Source organism: Aquarana catesbeiana, linkage group LG02, assembly GCF_042186555.1.
Source record: "Aquarana catesbeiana isolate 2022-GZ linkage group LG02, ASM4218655v1, whole genome shotgun sequence".
Classification (NCBI taxonomy): domain Eukaryota; kingdom Metazoa; phylum Chordata; class Amphibia; order Anura; family Ranidae; genus Aquarana; species Aquarana catesbeiana.
The window spans coordinates 106,902,084-106,925,030 of NC_133325.1; the positions used below are offsets into that span (position 1 = coordinate 106,902,084).

The 22,947-nt window shown below is 43.7% G+C and overlaps 1 protein-coding gene across 1 annotated transcript in view; it reads right to left on the reverse strand.

Annotated features, from left to right (window-relative positions):
- KL (klotho) overlaps nucleotides 1-22,947 on the reverse strand; it is an 87,848-nt gene that overhangs the window by 63,499 nt on the left and 1,402 nt on the right. The gene's annotated exons all lie outside the window — the stretch shown is intronic.

Consider the following 22,947-nt stretch of genomic DNA (forward strand, 5'->3'; position numbering starts at 1 on the left):
CCCCGCACCTACTGAGGGAGTCGGCACTTATTGGAAGTGTGTGTGTGATGTCGGAATGTCTTTGAGCCGGTTGGGGCGGAGCTGAAGACATGGACGATTCCAGTTAAAAATTGTGCCTTAAGGACACCCAAAGACCCCATGCCGTTGGGCATTGTTAGAATTACATTGTTGAATTCGAACTTATTGGTATGTTTTAATGTGATGTTATTTTATTCTTTCGTTAATAAAATTGGCTGCTGTGGCCGTAATAAACCCATGTCACGCAGTCCATGTCTTTACGCTATAGTTGTAAGGATCCAGGTTGACAAATCCTTTAGTCAAGCGAGACCTAGAGAAGAAAATGGATGAAGGGGCTGCATGACTAAGGGAGGGACAGTGTCAGGGAATGGTGAGCTAGGTCAGTGTGGTGGGAAGGGGTGTAGTCCTTACCTGATTGGAGGCAGAGGTTGGATGGGCAGGGTTCAGATGAAAGGGTCTTTGCAGATAGGTAGTTTCTTGCTCATTCCAAGGAGTTCAGGAGAAGAGGTAACTTCCATCCCCCCACCCTTGTGTTAGGGATTACCATAGTGTACGGTTAGTGGGGATGTTTTGTGTCTTAGGTTTTGATCGAGTTTATATACTGAGTAAAAAAAAATTGTATCTGTTGCAAACTTTGTCACAGCAGTTGGCGGATCAGGGGGTCTTTGGGGGGGTCAGTGAGAAGTTACAAAATTGTAGGGCCCACCTAGGGTATGGCGCTTCCACTTGGTTAGCAGTGGTTTTCCCAGGAGCTAGGTCCCCTTGGGGGGGGGGGAATGGAAGTATGTGTGATGTTGGAACGTCTTCGAGTCGGTTGGAGCGTGGCTGAGGACATGGACGATCCCAGTTAAAAATTGTGCCTTAAGGACACCCAAAGACCCCTTGTTGTTGGGAATTGTTAGATTTACATTGTTCAATTATTGGTATGTTTTAATGTGATGATATTTTATTCTTTGGTTAATAAAATTGGCTGCTGTGGCTGTATTAAACCCATGTCACGCAGTCTGTGTCTTTATTCCATAGTTGTAAGGACCCAGGTTGAGGAATCTTTTAGTCATGTATATTTTGGGTAGCAAAAGTTTTGGTTATACCCCTGTAATTGTTTCTATCTGCATCCCATTGGGGAGATTCCCCTTCACTTCCTGTCCTGTAAAGAAAACATAAAGTGTGGGGACATATTTCTGATATGAGGGTAGTCTCCTTTAAGTCAGTTGTCACTGGAAGATTTCCCCTCTATTGCTGCTATGGTGGCAACTCAAAATTATGGTGACCTGTTCAATACTTATTTTACCAGCTGTAGTATATTAAATGCACTTTTTCTTTTTCAAAAAGTGTTTCACAGTGCTAAACCTTTCATTCAATTTTAAAATTTCTGCAAAACAACATCAGGAGGTATGGATCTGCACTGAAGTTTGTAAATAAATCTTAGCACTAGGGATGAAATATAGCTATACTGACCGGATCCATATCTTGGGCCGATATTTTGACTCCCAAGATGGTATGGTACCCGGACCTTGTCATCCGAAGAAGCGAGGTTTTGCCTGTAAGTCTCTCTTTGGAGGACTGGGCTCTGAGAAAACCAGGCTTGGTGTACTATTAAAACAGTGGCACGAAAGTTTCTGGCAGAGTCTTTTACAGGTCCAGGTAAGAGGTTTCTCTAAGTAGGAACCCAAAAAACCCTGAAGGTTGGCACAACGCTACCCGCCGTGATGGGTGAAGGCTGGAAACTGTCTGTTCTCAGCATTTCCTGCGGCGGGGACAGGTAAGAGAAGTTAATCCTATATATATATTTATATTACAAATGGATTTTCTTCAATGAGTAGTTGCATGTCTTACCTGATTTCCACCACTAGAGGGAGTAAGGAGCAAACTTACATGCTTTTCAGATACACACTCAGTGAAGCTGGTGTCCAATCTGCTCACTTCCTCCACTGCAGGTGTGCAGATGCCAGGTGGCTAATTTAAAAGCACAGAGCGTTCAGAGCTCTGTAAACAGATGGACACAGAGTGTGGGCAGTGAGCATCCTAAGTGGTCGGATCCAGGCTAACCTAAGACATCTACTCGGCATCAGGTTGTGCAGTATTAGGCATATATGTATATTGTGAGACTTTTAGCACAACAGTGATTGCATATGTACTAGTACCTCTGCTTTGTAGCTTGGGACTATGTCTCCTCGTAAGAGGGTCTCGGGGGGAGGTAACAAAGGCACAAGAAAGTCACCGCCTGTGTCTAGGGGTCCTAAAGATGCCTGCGGATTACCATCCCCCCTGCAAGACTGGAGCCAGCCTCACAGGATGAGTCAGTGCCCCTGTCAGGTTTTGCAGCCTCTCCTAATGGTACAGCCCCAGCGTATGTCACAGAAGATTCCCTTAGGGCTACATTGGAGGGTTTTGAGGGAAGAATTATGAATTTTATTTCAGCTTCCTTAAAAGATAGCAGAAAAGGGGTAGATCCCCTCCCTCTGCTGCACTTTCTCTTTCAGATGAATCTTCTGACAATGAGGAGAGATCCCTATCCAGAGATAGGGATCAAGAGCAGTCTGAGGATTCAGAGGAAGAGGAGAGAGCTTCTTCCTCTCAGGCACTCAAGAAGCAGGTCCAGTATTATACTGAACTAGTGCGTTCCACATTTAAAATGCCCTCTGCTGAGGCCGCTACATCCTCTATTTCTTCCCTGGGGGTCAGAAGGATCCCACAGACTGCCTTTTCCTTTCCAATTCATCCTTTAATGGATAAATTGTTGTATGAGGACTGGAAACATCCCGATAAACTGTTTACTCCTCCTAAAAGGTTTTCTATGCTTTATCCTCTGGAGGAAAGCTTCACCAAGTGGGAGGTCCCATCCGTGGATGCGGCTGTCTCTTGTGTGAATACAAACCTGACCTGTCCCTTGGACAATGCTCACGTGTTTAAAGATCCAACTGATAAAAAGCTGGAAACTTTATTAAAAGCCTCCTTCTCCATGGCTGGCGCTGTAGTCCAACCTACAGTCGCAACTGTGGGTTTGTGTCAATTCCTCAAGAAACAGGTTAAGCAGATGCTTGGTCCTCCTTCCCAGTGAGGAAGTGGAGAACTATGCAGACCTTCCACAGGTGCTGTGTTTTATGATTGATGCCATTCTGGATTCTGCCCAGCAAGCATCTTGTTTGTCTCTCCTGTTGGTACACATGCGCAGGTCCCTTTGGCTTAAAAGTTGGGCAGCAGAGCTTTCATGCAAAAGATATTTAGCTGGATTCCCATAAAAAGGGGAACGCCTATTTGGGGATGACCTAGATAATTTTTTTTTCCAAAAAATTACAGGTGGTAAATCTACACTCCTACCAGTTAAGAGGAGAAAACGTCCACCATTCAAACGGTCTCTTTCCCCTTCCCCTGGAACATCAGGCTCTAAGCAGTGGCGACGGCCTTCCCAATCTACTTTCAGAGGAAGGGCCCAGGGTCATACCCAAGGGCAGAAAAAGGCTTGGGGATGAAAGCCTGCCAAGCAAAGCCCCAAAACATCCCTCGAAGGGGCGCTCCCACTCGGCCGAGTGGGGGGAAGGCTCCTACAGTTTTCAGGAGTCTGGTGGGAAGAGCAATACGAATATTATCCCCGCACCAGTGTGGATCTGAACCAGGTATGGAATAGATGTTTCTCTCCAGAGATAAGGAGCCCCAGGTGCTGGCTAATGCTGATTGAAGCTGTGTGCAAACGAGAAAATCCGGACAGCCACACCAGGAGAATATAATCCAAAAGAGTTACTTTATTGTAAAATCAGGAACATAACGTGTACAGGACACCATAGACAGAATGTACAGGCAATCAGCTAACGCGTTTCGCACTTATGCCAAGTGCTTACTCATAGCTTGGCGGGAAGAGGTTCAGGACAAGTGGGTGGTCTCTTCAGTATCTCTAGGTTACAAAATAGAGTTCCTAGAGCTTCCACCAGCTCGTTTCCTAAGGTCAAGAGTTCCCAAAGATCCAGTAAAGCGAGAACTGCTGCTACTGGCCTTAGATCGCTTACTATCCCAGGTAGTGATAGTAGAAATGAACCCAAAAGATCAGGGTTCAGGGTTCTACTCGAATCTCTTCACCGTTCCAAAGCCAAATGGAGATGTCAGACCCATCCTAGATCTAAAGGATCTGAATCAGTTTCTACACATTCGATCCTTCCGAATGCAGTCAATTCGTTCGGTGGTCTCCACCCTGCAGGGGGGAGAATTTATGGCATCAATAGATATCAAGGATGCCATATCTTCATGTACCGATTTTTTCCCGCTCACCAAAGATATCTAAGGTTCGCGGTAGACCAGCGCCATTTCCAGTTTGTGGCCCTTCCTTTTGGTCTCGCTACAGCTCCTTGAATTTTTACAAGAATTCTAGACCCTCTCTTAGCAAATCTAAGAGCTCAGCGCATAACTGTGGTAGCGTATCTAGACGATTTGCTACTCATAGAGCAATCGGTGGCACACCTGAACCGCGCCGTCTTCAAGACAGTAATGCCGCATACACACGACCGGACTTTACGGCATACTTTGCCCGGCGGACTTTTCGACGGACTTTACGATGGACTTTCTGAATGAATGGACTTGCCTACACACGATCAACCAAAGCCCGACGGATTCGTACGTGATGACATACAACCGGACTAAAATAAGGAAGTTCATAGCCAGTAGCCAATAGCTGCCCTAGCGTGGGTTTTTGTCCGTCGGACTAGCATACAGACGAGCGGACTTTTCGACCGGACTCGAGTCCGTCAGATAGATTTGAAACATGTTTCAAATCTAAGTCCGTCAAGCTTTTGAGAAAACAAAGTCCGCTGGAGCCCACACATGATCGAATTGTGCGAAGAAATCCGTTACGCCGGACCAAGTATACCATAAAGTCTGATCGTGTGTACGCGGCATAAGACATTTGGAAAGACTAGGCTGGATAATCAACCTAGAAAAGTCTTCTTTGCAACCTTCAACAAGGTTGGAGTATCTAGGCATGATCATAGACACCGCTCAAGGCAGGGTGTTTCTACCACAGCCAAAGGTCAAGGCCGTAAGAGCTCTAGTCCGCTTAGTATTAAGCAAAAAGAGTCCATCCATTCGGCTATGTATGAGACTGTTAGGAAAGATGGTTGCCACTTTCGAGGCTGTTACATTTGCCCAGTTTCACTCAAGGCCCCTGCAGAGAAGCATTCTCGTAGCTTGGAACAAAAAGACTCATGCCTTGGATCTTCCGATGTGCCTATCCCTAAGGATACGCAAAAGCCTCAATAGTTGGTTACGAACCAAAAATCTTTTGAAAGGCAAAGCCTCTCTTCCACTACAATGGAAGATCATAACCACAGATGCCAGTCTGACAGGCTGGGGAGCAGTTCTGGAAGAAACATGCACGCAGGGAAGATGGTCTGCAACCGAGAGACGCTTGCCCATCAATATTCTAGAAATTCGGGCAATTTACTTGGCCCTCATGGACTGGTCTTACAGGCTACAGGGTCATCCTATTCAGATACAATCCGACAATGCCACGGCTGTGGCTTACATCAATCACCAAGGAGGCACCAGAAGTCTGGATTCCCAAAGGGAGGTGAATCGCATTCTTGCCTGGGCAGAAAGCCATGTTCCCTTCCTGTCTACGGTATTCATCCCAGGAGTGGAAAATTGGCAAGCGGATTTCTTAAGCTGCCGGCAATTATGCCCAGGAGAATGGTCCCTACACCCCGACATATTCCAAACCATATGTCAAAGGTGGGGAACACCAGATGTGGATCTATTCGCGTCCAGATTCAACAGGAAGCTGGACAAATTTGTGTCCAAAACAAGGGATGTACTTGCTCAGGGGTCAGATGCTCTGACAATCCCATGGGATCAGTACAATCTAATGTATGCCTTCCCTCCAAACCCACTTCTTCCGCGGTTCCTGGGAAGGGTCATAAGGGAAGCAAAGTCGGCCCTTTTCGTAGCCCCGGCTTGGCCCAGACGACCTTGGTAGGCAGAGATCGTAAAAATGGCAGTGGGCAGGCCTTGGGTCCTCCCATTCCAGCCAGATCTGCTCACACAGTGTCAAATTTGCCACCCTGCTTTACAAAGTCTAAATTTGACGGCTTGGCTGCTGAAACCCACATTTTAAAAGACCGTGGGCTCTCGGAGTCAGTCCTTTCCACTCTGGTCAATGCCAGAAAGCCGGCCTCTAGGCTTATTTACTACAAAATCTGGAAGGCATATGTTTCCTGGTGTGAACCCAGGGGATGGCATCCTAGAAGCTATATGATTACCAGAATCTTGACCTTTCTTCAGTCAGGCCTAGAAATGAGATTGGCTTTGAGCACTATCAAAGTCCAAATTTCGGCTTTGTCTGTATTTTTTCAGAAGCCAATTGCTTCACATTCCCTGGTCCGGGCCTTTATTCAGGGGGCACTGCGGTTGAATGCGCCAGTCAAACCTCCAGTATGCCCAAGGGATTTGAATTTGGTGTTGTCGGGTTTACAGGGACAACCCTTTGAGCCACTGCACCTGGCTCCTTTAGCGCTTTTGACTAAAAAATTAGTCTTCCTGCTAGGAGAGTATCAGAATTGGCAGCTTTTTCTTGTAAAGAGACATATTTAATTATTCACAAGGACAGGATTGTTATGCATCCTAATCGTTCCTTCTTACCTAAGGTGGTTTCAGGATTCCATTTGAATCAAGATGTAATCCTACCATCCTTTTTTCCAGATCCGCAGTCCGCAGAGGAAGAATCTTTGCACACTCTTGATGTGGTTAGAGCAGTCAGTGTCTATCTGCAGGCAACTGCTCAGATACGGAAAACTGATTGTTTGTTTATTCTGCCAGATGGCCATAAGAAAGGCCAAGCAGCGTCGAAATCCACTCTTTCTAGATGGATTAGACAGGTTATTTTTCAGGCTTATGATATAAATATCCTTTTCATGTGAAAGCGCACTCAACTAGGGCTGTTAGTGCTTCTTGGGCAGTGCATCACCAGGCCTCCATGGCTCAGATCTGTAAGGCTGCGACTTGGTCTTCAGTCCATACATTCACCAGATTCTATTAGGTGGATGTAAGAGGGCAAGAGGATACGGCCTTCGGGTGCAGTGTACTGCAGGCTGCAGTTTAGTTCCTCTGGTCCATTTGCGGTCTATATTTTCTGATCTGTGTCTCCCTCCCCTCAAATGAGCATTGCTTTGGGACATCCCACTATGTAATGAATACTCTGTGTCCCGTGATGTATGATCAAGAAAATAGGATTTTTAAATACAGCTTACCTGTAAAATCCTTTTCTTGAGAGTACATCACGGGACACAGAGCTCCCGCCCTTCTATGGGTTTTACGTGGTTACCTATTGCTTTGCTACAAAACTGAGGTCCTCCCCGTATGGGAGGGGTTATATAGGGGAGGAATTCTCCTTAATTGGGGTTAACCAGTGTCCAATCACCGATGGTGCCTATCTAACCCACTATGTAATGAATACTCTGTGTCCCGTGATATACTCTCAAGAAAAGGATTTTACAGGTAAGCTGTATTTATAAATCCTATTTTCTAAAGGTGCTATTGACATGGAATTTTCACCACATGTCAGCAACAACCCATGTAATCCATACATACAAAGAAACCAAAACAAATAAGTTCAGAAATTAAGCTATGTGCAATAAAATGGAATGACACAGGGGAAAAGTATTGAACACATGAAGAAAGGGAGGTGCAAAAAAGCATAGAAAGCCAAGACACCAGTTGAAATCTATCAGTAATTAAAAAGCAATCCTGCCCCTTGTCAGTGCAAATTAATATCAGCTGGTTCAGTTTCAACTGATAGCTTATAAAAAGGTGTCTCATTACCAAGGTGTCACACAAGAAACATGATGGGTAAAAGCAAAGAGCTCTCTCAAGACCTTTGCAATCTTATTGTTGCAAAACATACTGATGGTATTGGTTACAGAAAGATTTCTAAATTTCTGAATGTTCCAGTAAGCACTGTTGGGTCATACTCTGGAAGTAGAAAGAACTTAATTTCACCATAAACCAGGCCAGGTGCTCCTTGCAAGATTTCTGACAGAGGAGTGAAACAAACTTGAGTTGTCCAAGGGTCATTGGTGGAGAGCTTCAGAAAGACCTGGAATTAGCAGGCACAATTGTTTCAAAGAAAACAATAAGTAATGCATTCAACCACCATGACCTGTATGCATGCTCACCACGCAAGACTCCATTGCTCAAGAAAAAGCATGTTGAAGCTCGTTTAAAGTTTGTTGCACAACATTTAGACAAGCCTGTGAACTATTGGGAGAATAAAATCTGGTCAGATGAGACTAAAAGTGAACTCTTTGGATGCCATAATACACACCATGTTTGGAGGTCAAATGGCATCACCCCAAAACACCCCAATACCAACAGTGAAGTTTGGAGGTGGGAACATCATGGTGTGGGGGTGTTTTTTAGCATATGGTACTGGCAAACCTCATATCATTGAAGGAAGGATGAATGGAAAAATGTACCAAGACATTCTTGAAAAAAATCTCTTACCATCTATCAGGATGATGAAGATGAAACGAGGGTGGACATTTCAGCGAGACAGTGATCCCAAACACAAAGCCAAGGAAACTTTGAATTGATTTCAAAGAAAGAAAATAAAGCTGCTAGAATGGCACAGCCAATCACCTGACTTGAATCCAATAGAAAATCTATGGAAGGAATTGAAGATCAGAGTTCATAGAAGAGGCAAACGGAGCCTTCAAAACTTGAAGGCTGTGTGGAAGAATGGGCCAACATCACACCTGAGCAATACATGCGACTAGTTTCTCCATACAGGAGGCATCTTGAAGCTGTGATTACCAGCAAAGGATTTCGTACTACGTATTAAATAGGTTTCAGTTAGCAAGTTCAATACTTTTTTCCTGTGTCGTTCCATTTTATTACACATAACTTAATTTCTGAACTTGTTTATTTCGGTTTCTTTCTATGTATGGATTGCATGGGTTGTTACCGTGGTGAAAATGTCATGTCTAGAAAAATGGTGACATGCTCAATACTTATTTTATCCACTGTATATAGATCAGGCCAAAATGAGGGACAAATGAGGCGGAAAGAGGGACAGAGGAACATTGTTTCAAATCAGGGACAGTCCCTCAAAATCAGGGACAGTTGGAAGCTATGGATTACTGCTCCACTGACTACAGTGAAGTCAAAAACTAAATTTAGCTTAGCAGCCTAAGGCCCCTTTCTCTGCCAGGAGTCCACCTGCTCTGCTGGGAATGTGTCCACTGATCCCAGCTTAGCAGGCGGATGGCTTGTCCCTACAGAAACAGCCCACTGTCCTCTATTGGCGGCTAGATATAAACGGACTACCTGTCTGTTTACACCTGATGGCCACCTGATCCGATCTGCTAGTTGGATGGGGAATGGATCCCCAGCCGTCTGTTTTTAGTGGATAGGATCAGATGTTGGCAGGTGTCAACAGACATGCACCACTCCACAGAGGGCAATGGATGGTTTGCTTGGGTACCCCTAAAAAACTCATAGGCGGACCTGTCCACCCATGTGAAATCGGCCTAAACACAGGAGGGTGCTAGAGTAATACCTACAGGCACCTCTCAGAGAGGTACCCCCCCCGACAATGCCTCCATTGGTTTCTCTTTTCAGGATGACGAAACTATCTTTGTTCAGGCATTAGCAAGAGTCGGTATGTTCTTCCTGCACTGTGATGCTTGATTAGAGATGACAGACTCATATACTTCCTTGTGCATGAGCAGTTCACAAATGTCTGACAGATCAGCCCTCTATTCCAGCCTCTGAGCTGGAGATCTGGTACAAAGTAACAATATTACAGTCTGAACACTGGGGGAGAAGAGACTGGGAAAATACTTCCTTCTGTCTGCAGCAGACTAATGGTATTACCTCAGCTTAGGCAAAATCACCGGACTGGAACTCAAAGATTGCTTTTTAATGGCGGCCTTCTATAGATTATAGTGCTGTTGTGAAGTCAGGAAATTATTTATTCAGATTTGCAAGGAAACAGAAAGGTCCGCTTTATCTTATGTTTGGTTAAAAAAGGCTGAGATTCTGGATGTTAAAATGCTCACGTGTATTAGTATCAAATGTTCCTGGTAACTGCTCTGTAAGTAAGGTTGGAGGGGATTATTTATCATTTCCGGGGTTTGGCCGTCTTTGGGGCTATATCAAAGTCTGCAGCAGGTTATTAGCAAGGACACTTTTGTAGATGAATAAGGGAAGCTGTAAAAGATGTGGGCAAGTGCCTTGATTGGAGTGCATTTTGTCATGCGATTTGATCAAATTGCATGACTAGTTGCACCCTATTGTCCGCAATTGAAATAGTCAAATTGATGCAACTCCGACTCCATCGGAGTTACACCGATTTTGAAAGTAGTTCCTGCACTACTTTTTGCAAGTTTATTTGCAACTTGCATAGACATCTGTGCATGAAGTCACACAGATGTCTTTTAAGTCGCACCTAAAACTGCACTGACCTTTCGACTTTGAAATCATGCTGCTTCAAGTGAAGTCTGGCGATTTCAAAGTCGGATTCAGTGTAACCGAAGACTAAGAAAAATTCCTGAGAAAGCAAGAAACACAGAACCCCTGAAATGTATAACTATGGGATCAGCACCTGTAAAATTGCTAAAATATTTGGTTCTCAGTTAAAAAGGATGACAGTATTCGAAACAGAATATAAATGACTAGCTCTTCTCAACATTCCTCTTTTCAGGAGCAATCAGAATAGTATCCTTACCAATGAGCAATAACATGGTTGTGTATGGTCCTAAACACAAAGGGATTGTTTAGTATTAGCATATATTGTTGCTGAGGTGGGGTCTGTTGTTGCTGGGGTGGGTCTAGTCTTGCTGGGGGTGTCAATTATTGCTGGGGGATCTATTGTTGCTGGGGGTGATTTATTGTTGCTGGGGGATCTATTGTTGCTTAGATGGGGTCTATTTGTTGCTGGGGTGGGTATAGTGTTGCTGGGATAGGTCTACTATTGCTGGGGAATATATTGTTGTTGGGGAGGATTTATTATTGTTGGGGGATCTATTGTTTCTGGGTGGGGTCTATTGTTGCTGACTGCAGAGGATCTATTTTACTGCCTTTCTTGTTATCATTAACAAATTCTATACTGTGACAGACCTAGCCGGGAAAGAGACTTTTGGAGGGGACTGTATGCTAGCCTCTTGCCGATCGATTGGGAGCCCTTGCATTTGGGGGAACGGCGCTCTTTGTGAGCTGTATGTCTGGGGACCCTGGATTTGCCATATTGGAATAGTGGCTGATTCATAATGCTGGGACAGATACTGTTAGGAGATGCTGATGTAAATTCCAACACCTGTCTGTCTATTGTCTGCTAAAATGTGTATTGTAAATAAGTCTACTATGGGATCTAAGAGTCATTAGATCCCCATTGTTATTTGTGTTAATTAACTCTGCTATTGTGTGAAGAAGAGTCTATGTTGATTGTGATAATGTTGATTGGATTTTCTGAACTACAAGACGGCCAGTCTGGCCTAACGGTCATGTCTGAGTCATCTAGGCTGTCTAAAGGGATTAGTTAATTAGCTCATGTTAATTAGGTTAATTAGGTTACAGCTGTATTGTTAGAGTAATATGAGCAGGAGGTCTGCATCTCCACTTTGAGTGTATAAAAGCCTGTATACTGTCAATAAAGATAGATTCCTGTTTGAACTTACATACAGCCTGCCTGGTGTTTGTTCTGAGCTATCACAACTGGGTTAGAACGGCACATAGCTGAAGTTCTAATCCCGGAGCATTGGATGACCGAACCATCAGACGTTGCAATCTGATTCTATAGCTGCAGAGGAGTGTCGGGAGAGTGGAACCGAGCAAGCAAAGGGGCTCGTTACATATACAAATTACTTAGCACCACAGAATGATACTTGGTTCTGTATTCTCTAAAAGGGGCGGTACTGGGAGGGAGGTGGGTAGGGGGTGGAACCAAGGCACGGTGCTCGGGGGTGGGTAGGGGGTGGAGGCAAAGAGTGACTCAGAAGGGGGGAGTTCCTGCATCTATTCTCTGAGAAAAAAGCCCTGAATATTAGTATGTAAATGACATTTCACACATCATCAGACTCATTTACAAAGCATTTAAGAAGCTTTAAGCAGCTGTAAAGAAGCCCTTAAAGCACCCGTCAGTATGCTGGCTGTAGCTTTAACCAAGCTTTAGCAGTTTTGAGCTTTAAAACAGAAATACCCGGAGGTCACAGGAGGCGGGCGCGTGATGTGACGTGCTAGAGCGGGGGGAGGGGCCTGGCGGCGGCGTTGTGGAGGCGGGCGGCGGAATCGCTCGTGATGCCGAAGGAATCTGCACGTGTAGCGGGGAGCTGGATGGTCCGGTGAGTGTGGAACACACACACCGGGAAGCTGTCTGGAGCCAGTGACCGGAGCCGTAAGTAGTACAGCTGTCTCGGCGCTCACCTGAAGACCTCGGGCCGGCCAGGGTCCCTCCGTGCGGATTGAGCGCGCTCCCCTCCCCGCCGTCTTCCTGGCTCTACTCCCGGATCGAGACCTCCCTGAGCCATCCCTCCAGCCTCTCTACATCCCTGGGTATTGCCTAGGGCAGTGGTTCACTGGAAGCCTACTGGAAATTCAACTCGAGGAGCGGGCTAGAGCCGTGGTTGCCAGCAGACCCCTCGAGAGACCCCTTGGGAGAAGAGTACACCGCTCTGAGGTATTACTTAGATAGTCTGGAGCATTCTCAAGGTTGGACTATGCTATGATATACACTGGCTGTGGCATAAGGTACAAGCTCAAGCTCATGACAAACGCCTGGTAAAAAAAAAAAAAGTGGGTAGTCTTCCCTGTGTTCCCTCTTCCCTGTGTATCCTTTGGGCTATTGCAAGGCTGGTTCTAAGTAATTCTGTGTCAAGATTTTTTCAGTGGGGAAAAAAAAAATATATATATAAATATATATATATATATATATATATATATATATATATATATATATATATATATATATATATATGCATGGGTGATTGGTTTTCAGCTTGAGAGACTGCACAAAGGAATGTGAATAGTCCTGAACTATCAATATACAACCACATTACCAAAAGCATCAGAGTGAAATGTGTGCGTGCTTAGATTAGCGCCACTCTTTAATAAGCACGCTCTGCGGGGAGGGAAGGTGCAGAGCGAAGGGGGAAAGGTGGAAGAGAAGTGAATAAGGAGAGTAGTGTGGGAGGAAGAGAAAGTGCAGGTGAGCAGAGGTGAACATGCGTGGTCGCTCCCAAAGAGTGACGGAATCTAAAAAGCCGAGAGATAGTTTAAACTCAAGCTCTATCCAGAAATATCTGAAGGAAGCAAACCTGGGAAGACCAAGGAGTCCTGCTCAGGAAAGCAAACAACAGGGAGGAAAGGATAAGAAGAAAGATCCAGGCAAAAATAAAAGCGCTCAAGGCGGAATACCCAGAGAAGATGGGAAAGATCTTAGCTCTGAGGAAGAGAGTATCATGGAATCACTACCAACAAAAACTGAATTATTAGATATGTTTGCTAAGCTGGAAAATGTAATTAAATCTGAGATCCTCAATGTCAGAACTGATATGGGCCATCTGCTGAAGCATGTGGAAATGGTAGAGGAAGCTTCAGAGAAGCATGACCGAGAAATAATTGAATTAAAACAACAAATAAGGAATTTACAAATGGCCCAACGGGACACACTTTAAAAAATAGAAGAGCAAGAAAATCAAAGCCGTAGACAAAACTTAAGGTTACGAGCCTTACCAGAACAACATGGTGAAGACCTGCCCACTAAAATAAAAGCTATTTTTAATCCGATATTAGACAGAGGACCTAATGAAGAACTGAAGATAGATCGGGTCCACAGGATAAGGAAACCCCCAAGTGTCAGTGAAGATACACCTAGAGACGTTATTATTAGATTTCATCACAACGAAGATAAAGCAAGGATCTGGAGCAATCTTAGAAGAGTTCAGCCTGTAAAATTTGATGGGGTAGTGATCCATATCTTCGCCGATCTTTCGGCGGGGACCTTGTCCAGGAGACGCCAGTTAAGGCCTCTGTTGGAGGTGAAGAAGGCACTGAAGAAGGCAAACTTAAAATACAGCTGGGGCTTCCCTACATCTTTGAATGTTGTGAAAGCTGGTAGAACAGTCAGACTGAAACATTTAAAGGTTTTACAGGATTTTTGTAGAGAACTGGATATTCCCGCTCCAGTTATACCCGGTTAGGTAGAGGAGGATCGCGACTGTTGTTGGGTTCCCAATGGGATAGACGGGTGTATATGATTAAAAATTATGAGATTGGGGGGGGACGGGGGCGGAGCTGGGGAGACGTGCAATCAATATGAAAAGTTGACTGGTTTCTGGACGCCCGCTGGCCCTGTTCCCCCCAAGAGTGTGGGGGGAGCGGGGCGACCAAGGCGACCCGCTGTCTGAGCCACACCCCTATATTTCGTCTGGACGCAGGTAGAGATTTATGTTATCCTTCTGCTGTGGACCTAGAGCCAGGTATTGGCTGGCAGGGGGAGGAGGGTGGAAGGGGATATGGGGGGGGAGGGTGGTGCGGGTGGAGGGGTTGGAGGGGGGAGGGAGAGGTAGGGTTTGGGGGAGCAGTGATGAGATGGGAAGTGGGGGATTGGGGGGGGGGAACCGGTCCTGCAGGGGTTCCATAAAGGGGTTTTAAAAGGAACATGCATTAGTGTGATGAGGCACTTTCTTGAGAATAAGGCGAGACGATAGAGATCAATTGTCTGACATACAACGTAAAAGGGCTGAATTCTCCCTCCAAGAGACATAAGGTGCTAAGAGAGCTAGAGCATTATAGGGCGGATGTAGTATTTCTTCAGGAGACCCTCCTAACACTGGATACACGTATCAAGCTGTTTTCAAATTACTTCCCAAACTGGTTCTATAGTGACTCCCCTATAAAGAGGGCCAAAGGGGTGGCAATTGGGTTCTCAAAACGGACCAAGTTTGTCCTCTTGGAAAGGAGAGAAGAATTGGAAGGCCGTTATCTTTTCTTGAAGGTGAGGATTGGGGAAAGGATTTTTACTTTGGCAAATGTGTATTGCCCAAATAGAAATTCGATCTTACAAGGGCTCATTGTGTGACGCACAGGGGCTCATTGTACAAACTGTATCGATTTTATGTTTTTTTATATTTTTTGTACACTGTGTTTATACGATGAACTTTTCTCAATAAATATTATGTATATCAAAAAAAAAAAAAAGAAATTCGATTGAGTATTTGTCCTAAGCCCTGAATAAGTTGATGGATTTTAGGGCGGGAGAGGTAATATTGGCAGGGGATTTTAATTTTTGCTTAGATCCAATGTTGGATAGCACATCCAGATCACTGGGAGTAAGCAGAAAACTATTAAAAAACATTGGGCTCAAATTACATAACTGCCAAATGATTGATGCATGGAGAGTGCAGCACGCGAAAGATAGGGATTATACTTTTTTCTCCCCGGTGCATGGGTCCTATTCTAGATTGGATTACTTAATGGTAGACCACAGTCTGTTAGAATATGTAAAGGACACGAAGATCGAAATAACCACGCTGTCAGATCACTCTCCAGTCTTGATGAAGGTGGGGATTCCGGGATTGCGGAGGTCCCCATTTTCATGGCACTTGAATGAAAAACTTATTGATAATCCCAATTTTAGCAGAAAAATACAGGAAGAAATCGAAGGGTTTCTTTCGATAAATGATACGGGGGAGATATCAGGATCAGTCCTGTGGGAGGCATTAAAAGCATACATAAGGGGCATCTTGATCTCAATCGGGGCAAGCGCGAAAAAAGAAAGCTTAAAAAGAAAGGCAGATCTTATAAAAGAAATTCACCACCTCGAACAAACCCACTAAGCTTTTAAAGGGAGTCACAACACGCTTCCACAACAATTAATAATAAAAAGAGAAGAACTAAAAGACCTAATGGAGATTGATTCTAACCCAAATCTTAAACATCTAAAAGAGAGATTCAGGGAGGGAAATAAAGTAGGAAAGCATCTGGCAACAGTATTGAAGAGGAAAAGATGGGTGAACTTCATTGACAGGATTCAAAATAAAAAGGAGGTACTAAGACATACATCTAGAGAGATAGCTGAAGAATTCCGGAAATATTATACAACTCTTTACTTGGTCAGACAATGCGGGAGTGGTACCCCGGAAAGAGATGAAAAGATGAATGAGTTTCTAAAAGAGGCAGGACTACCTAGTCTTTCAGAAAGTGAGGCAGGGGAATTGGATAGACCGATTACTGAAGAAGAGATCTTGACGGCCCTAAAATCATCTCCCCCTGGAAAGAGCCCCGGGCCAGATGGCTTTACAACCTATTGAAAAGATAGCTCGCTCTGTTCGAACTACAGGCCGATAGCATTGCTGAACGCAGATATTAAATTATTTGCCAAAGTGTTAGCCAGGAGATTAAAGGACAAAATGCCATATTGGATCCACTCAGACCAAGTAGGTTTTATACCAGGGAGAGAGGGGAGGGACAATGGCGTTAGGTCGCTCCTTATCATGGATGCAATTAAAGCGAGAGGGTCCCCAGGTCTACTTCTGTCGATTAATGAAGAGAAAGCATTCAACAGAGTAGACTGGGGATTCATGATCAAGACGTTGAAGGCAGTGGGACTGGGTGGCACCATGCTGAATTGGATTAAAGCATTGTACAAATCCCCTTCGGCATTTGTCAAAGTAAATGGCACACCGTCAGCGGAGTTCAAGATGGAGAACGGGACCAGGCAGGGGTGCCCGTTGTCCCCTCTTTTGTTTGTTCTGACTCTGGAACCTTTACTGGCCTCGATCTGAAAAAATCCTGATATTAGTGGATGTGTGGTGGGGCGCGAGGAACACAAATTATCTGCTTTTGCTGATGATGTGTTGTTCTATATCATTAAACCGAGAATCTCGATCCCTAATCTACTCGATACCCTGAGAAGATACGGAGAGTTATCAAACTACAAGGTCAACCTCAGCAAGTCAGAAGTTTTAAATATCAACATAGACAGACAAGAAGTAATTAAACTTAAGGAAGTATTCCATTTCCCGTGGAGAAGAAATATCAGATACATTAGCAAACTCCCTAAAGAAAATTTATCTCTTAAATTATATCCCACTTTTAGATGAGATTAAGCAGGAAATCAGAAAAAGTATTCATCTACCGATCTCTTGGATCGGACGTATAAATACTTTTAAAATGACTTTGGCCCTGAAGATCTTGTATAAAATGCAGTTGCTCCCAATTCCGCTAGTCCAGTCCTAGGATATTGAATAGCATCATAACAAGATTTATATGGAATAATAAGAAACCACGGATCGCTTATAGGGTCCTGAGTAGGGAAAAAGCACAGGGTGGGTTGGAACTTCCAGACTTTAAAAAATACTACAATGCGATTGTGTTGTCACGGGTGATAGATTGGGAAAAGGATTTGTTAGATAAAAGATGGGTAAACTTACAAAAAGATTTGAGTAATGCAAAATTGAATCACTTAATAAGGAATCCCCCACACTTTAGGAAGTTAGGTCCCAACACGCACATTATAACACGGCACACCTTCAAAATTTGGGATCAGCTCCACAAACAAAACGCATGGGAGTTTAATTCACCACTTATTTATTTAAAAGACAATGAGTTTTTTTTGCCAGGGATGGGGGAGGTGGGAGGTAATTGGATAAAAAAAAATGAGATACAATTGAAAGATATCACGAAAAACTGAAAAATTATCACTTTCCGGGAGTTAGCCCGGCTCAAGGACCTAATGAAAATTGATGTGTGGCGGTACAACCAGCTAGCGCATTTTACTAAAAGTCTTCCAGGACCTATTAGAGATAATAAAAACTATAGGCTACTGGAGAAACTGTTCTCGAGGGAAAAAGTAATAAAGAAAATAACGGTACTTTATAAAATATTGATGGATGGAGGGGAAGGACCGGTACCGCCATACATCAAAAAATGGGAATCCGAACTGGGACCTATATGTAGCGGAGCGACATTGGAGGCCATTCTCAAGTCAACACATAAATCAGCAGTGGACATGAGAACGATAGAAACAAATTACAAGTGCCTGTCCAGGTGGTATGCGACACCCGATAAAACAAGTAAGTTCCAATCGGATAAACCCTCAAATTGCTGGAGAGGGTGTTCCGATAGGGGAACGATGGTGCACTTTTGGTGGGATTGCCCAATAATTAAAAAATTTTGGCAGGAAGTGTTAAAGATCATAGAGGAGATAACGGGGAAAGGGATTATGGAGGACCCTTGGGCGTGTTTGTTCCATGGAACCGAGGGTCACAATAGAAGGTATACCACATCTTTAACCCCGATATTACTGAATTCGGCTAAAAGTTTAATTCCAAAAAAATGGCAGGAGGTAGAGGGCCCAAACCTGTGTGACTGGATAATAAGGGTCAATGAAACCTATATCTCAGAGGAGGTCGAGGTTGAGGGCTCCGGGCCAGGGGAAGAAGTAGAATCGGATAGGGCTAAATGGGCGAAGTGGATATCTTTTAAAAAAACGGGGAGATTTGCAGAGCTGTTATTGTGATAATGTATATTTCTCATTGGGAGCGTCACTGCAGGACGGGGGGGGTCAGGGGAAACCAATGTAGTACATGTTGGGGTACGCTATAGGTTTTGTGTGGTTTTTGTACTTTTACAAAGGTTAAATAAAGAATTATAAAAATGAAAAGGCTACGCTACTATGATGTGACAATGAGATGGGATAAAAATAAACTCTAATGGTGATTTAAACCTCTCAAATGAACTCGCTGATGTAGCAAAAAAAATAAATAAATAAAACAAAAATACCCTAAGAAAGTTTAAATTGTATGCCTACCCAATTCCCATGTATAAACTAACATATGGGGCTAGGGGATGCCAAAGGAAGTTTGACAAAATTTGGTCCCCTTAGCTAGACTCATAAGATACTGTAAGACTAGATATACATTATATACCTACACATTTACCCTCATATGCTACTATTGACTATAAGGTTTATTGTTATATTTATGGCTATGGGCTTTATGTGTTCTTAGAATCAAAACATTTTTAGACTTGTGACCACTGATGTACCTTTCTCCAGTCTCGTCTATTGGTGCACTATAATGTAATTGTTTTGTGCTCTGTATGTTTCTGTGCTGCACTTGTTTCTTTTGCCTTTTCTTTTTTTTTTGCATGTCAAAAAGAAAAAAAATCAATAAAAACCCAGCACATACAGTAACCCCTGGCACTCACTTTCCTCTGGCAGCAGGCACACTTGAGTGTTCCAAAACTAGGTCCTACTAACAATATCCTAGGGGCTGTGTGCCACCCAGCTTCCACACAACACTCTTAGGCAAGGAAGATAAAATATCCTTCTCCAGACCAGGACTCCAGAGCAATGCCCTGCAGCAAAAGTCATATAGCAACCTTTTTCCAACTCAAACAGCAATTCTAATCACACTCTAGCTGCCTCCCAAGGGGCAGCAGCCGCAGTAGAAATGGACCCCTGCCAGAAGTGAAGTGAACACTCTGGAAAGGCCTCCCAAACATTTATCACCTCCCTAACCACCTTCTGGTTGCCTCATTCCAGGGATTAGCTGGGACATGAAAAATAAATTGGCTTTATGTGTTGTTAGAACCGATACCTTTTTAGACTTGTGACAACTGATGTTGTCCCTTACCCCACTGTGTAAAATTCAAAATGCTAACCATAACATACAAGGCCATTCACAACATCGCCCCCATCTACATCACCAACCTCATCTGCAGATATTGTCCATATCGTCCCCTCCGCTCCTCCCAGGACCTCCTGCTCTCTAGCTCCCTTGTTACCTCCTCCCATGCTCGCCTTCAGGACTTCTCCAGAGCCTCTCCCATCCTCTGGAACTCCCTGCCCCAGTATGTCCGATCAGCCCCTACCCTGTCCACCTTTAGGAGATCCCTGAAAACTCATTTATTCAGGGAAGCCTATCCCACACTCACCTAAGAACTGTACCTGAGCCACCCCCATCAAATCATTCTCTGCAGCTATTACCTTTTGTACCACCACCCCCTCCCTTTAGAATGTAAGCTCTACGAGCAGGGCCCTCCTGTACCTTTTGTATTGAACTGTACTGTAATTGTGTTGTCCCCCCTATAAATTGTAAAGTGATGCGTACACTGTTGGAGCTATATAAATCGCGTATAATAATAATGTACCTTTCTCCAGGTCTGATGATGCACTATAATGTATGGACATAAGTTCATTTATTTTGTGCTCTTTACGTTTCTGAGCTGTACTTGTTAATTTTTATTTAATTTTTAAATGTCAAAAAGAAAAAAATCTGTAAAAATGTATCCCTTTAAAAAAAATTTTTATTTTTTGGGATAGAGAAAGGATTAGAAGTCCTGTTGGGTTTTTACTGCAGATAGCATGCATGCATGCGCAGTGAAGGTCCGGAGAAGGTTCAGCGAATCGTGCCGGAACTTGCCAGAATGGAGGGCTCCTGCACACATACGCGGGAGTGACGTAATCGCGGCTTCGGCCATTTACAGCGCCAGAGCAACGAACCCGGAAGAAACGCTGAGGGAACATGTCAGCTCCCTCAGTAGTGACCGGGCGCCCCTATGGGAGCTCCGTTCAAAAGTAAGTATTTCATAATGAGCTAGTATGCGGTGCATACTAGCTCATTATGCCTTAGCCTTATGTATTTTTTGTTTTGTTTTGTTTTTTGTTTTTTTTTGGGCATACAATCGCTTTAACCACTAGCCAACCAGTGCACGACGATGTACGTCGGCACAATTTCACGGCTGGGCAAATGGGCGTGCAGGTACATCCCCTTTAAATTGCGGCATTGTGGGCGCACGCGGCCACCGCGTGCTCCGTGACCATGCCCACAGGTCCCGCGGACTTGATATGCGCCGGGGGACCGCGATCGTGTCATGGAGCGGAAGAACGGGGAGATGCCTTTGTAAACAAGGCATTTCCCTGTTCTGCCTAGTGACGTGACAGGGATCTACTTCTCCCTGTCAACGAGAGCAGTGATCACTATCATGTCAGTGGAAGTCCACCCCCCTCACAGTTAGAACACCTCCCTAGGACACACTTAATCCCTTGATCGCCCCCTAATGTTTAACCCCTTCCCTGCCATTGAAATTTACACAGTAATCAGTGCATTTTTATAGCACTGATCGCTATATAAATGACAATGGTCCCAAAATGGTGTCAAAATGTCTGATGTGTCCGCCATAATGTCGCAGTCACAATAAAAATCGCAAATCACCGCCATTACTTTTCAAAAGAAAATAATAATAAAAATGCTATAAATCTATCCCCTATTTTGTAGACGCTATAACTTTTGCGCAAACCAATCAATATACGCTTATTGCGTTTTTTTTTTTTACCAAAAATATGTAGAAAAATAGATATCGGCCTAAACTGAGAAAAAAACTATTTATATATATATATATATATATTTATTATATATAATTTTTTTTTTTTTTTTTTTTGGGGGGGGGGATATTTATTATAGCAAAAAGTAAAAAATATTGCTTTTTTTTCAAAATTGTTGCTCTTTTTTTGTTTATAGCGCAAAAGATAAAAAACGCAGAGATGATCACATACCACCAAAAGAAAGCTCTATTTGTGGGGAAAAAAGGACGTCAATTTTGTTTGGGTGCAACGTCATGCGCCCACGCAATTGTCAGTTAAAGTGACGCAGTGCCGTATCACAAAAAGTGCTCTGGTCAGAAAGGGGGTAAATCCTTCCGGGGCTGAAGTGGTTAAATACCATTGATTTAATAATATTCAGTCAGCCACAGTGTACAACGCAAAGCAATCAAGTCACTTTCTTGCTAGAATACATCAAACTTTGGATGCTGACATCTGATACACTGTTATGGGTATTGCTTGTTCCATATTCAGTCCTCAATTCTCAAGCTGTTACATCCCTAATATTAAAGAGGATCTTCACACTAGAAAAAATAAATAAAAGTTAGCAGCTGCAAATAATGTAGCTGCTGAACACTAAAGTGGGGTACACACTATAAGAAAATCGGACCAACGATCATCTGATTTCCCTCGCTGTTTCACATCAAGTCGGAACCGAGGAAGGAAATAATGTACTAAAATTCTCATACGAAACGGCTTTTTTTTGTTGTTCATTGTTTCTGATCATGCGCAGTCTTCCTCTTCTGATTTTTCTTGTACGAAAATGGTACACATTAAACGAAAATCATTTGTTCTGTTCCCATACGAGAATAATTTTGGAGTTTGTTCCTTTGCAAAATTTTGTTCGGAAAGTCGGCTTTAGGGTGAAGTTCCGCTTTAATGTCAGATTCTAACATATGCCATCTCAGTCTGGTTCTAAAATCTAAAAATATTGTGTATGTACTATTCCCTCAAAAAAAAAAAAAAAAAAAGCCTAAATAAGATAGGTAAATTTGTTCACCAGAGGTTGCTATGGGATTCCTTGACTCTTGATTGATTAACCTCCCATTTTATGGTGTCTTCATAATTCCAGGGCCAATGCCACTTGGCAGAGCTGGCAGCATGATACCAGTGATCTTCTTATCTGTCTATAAGAAGTGTTGCCCTCTGAAGAGTGATCCAGATAGCTTTTCAGGGTGTATAATTCTTCCTTTTCTGCAAAGTATCTTGACCGCTGCAAGTATACAACCTCGTCTGGCTGACTTTGCAGCTTAAGTGGGGAGGTCGGGAGCAGTGAAAACATGGCTCAACTGCATTTTTTTTAAATTCCCTCCCAAACTTAGGTTGAGGGTGGCATTTTAAAGAGGAAGTAAACCCTGGTAAGTTTTATTTCCTCTTTATTTCCCTGCAAAGGTAAAGCATAATGGGCTACTATGCGATGCATCGCATAGTAGCCCATTATGTGTCACTTAGCTGAAAACGAAGCCTGCGATGTCACTGCTGGCTGGAAGCATCCATCTTCACCCCTCTTGCTTCCGGGGCCACGGACTTCAGCTCTCTGACTGGCCGGAGTCTTTTGACATCAC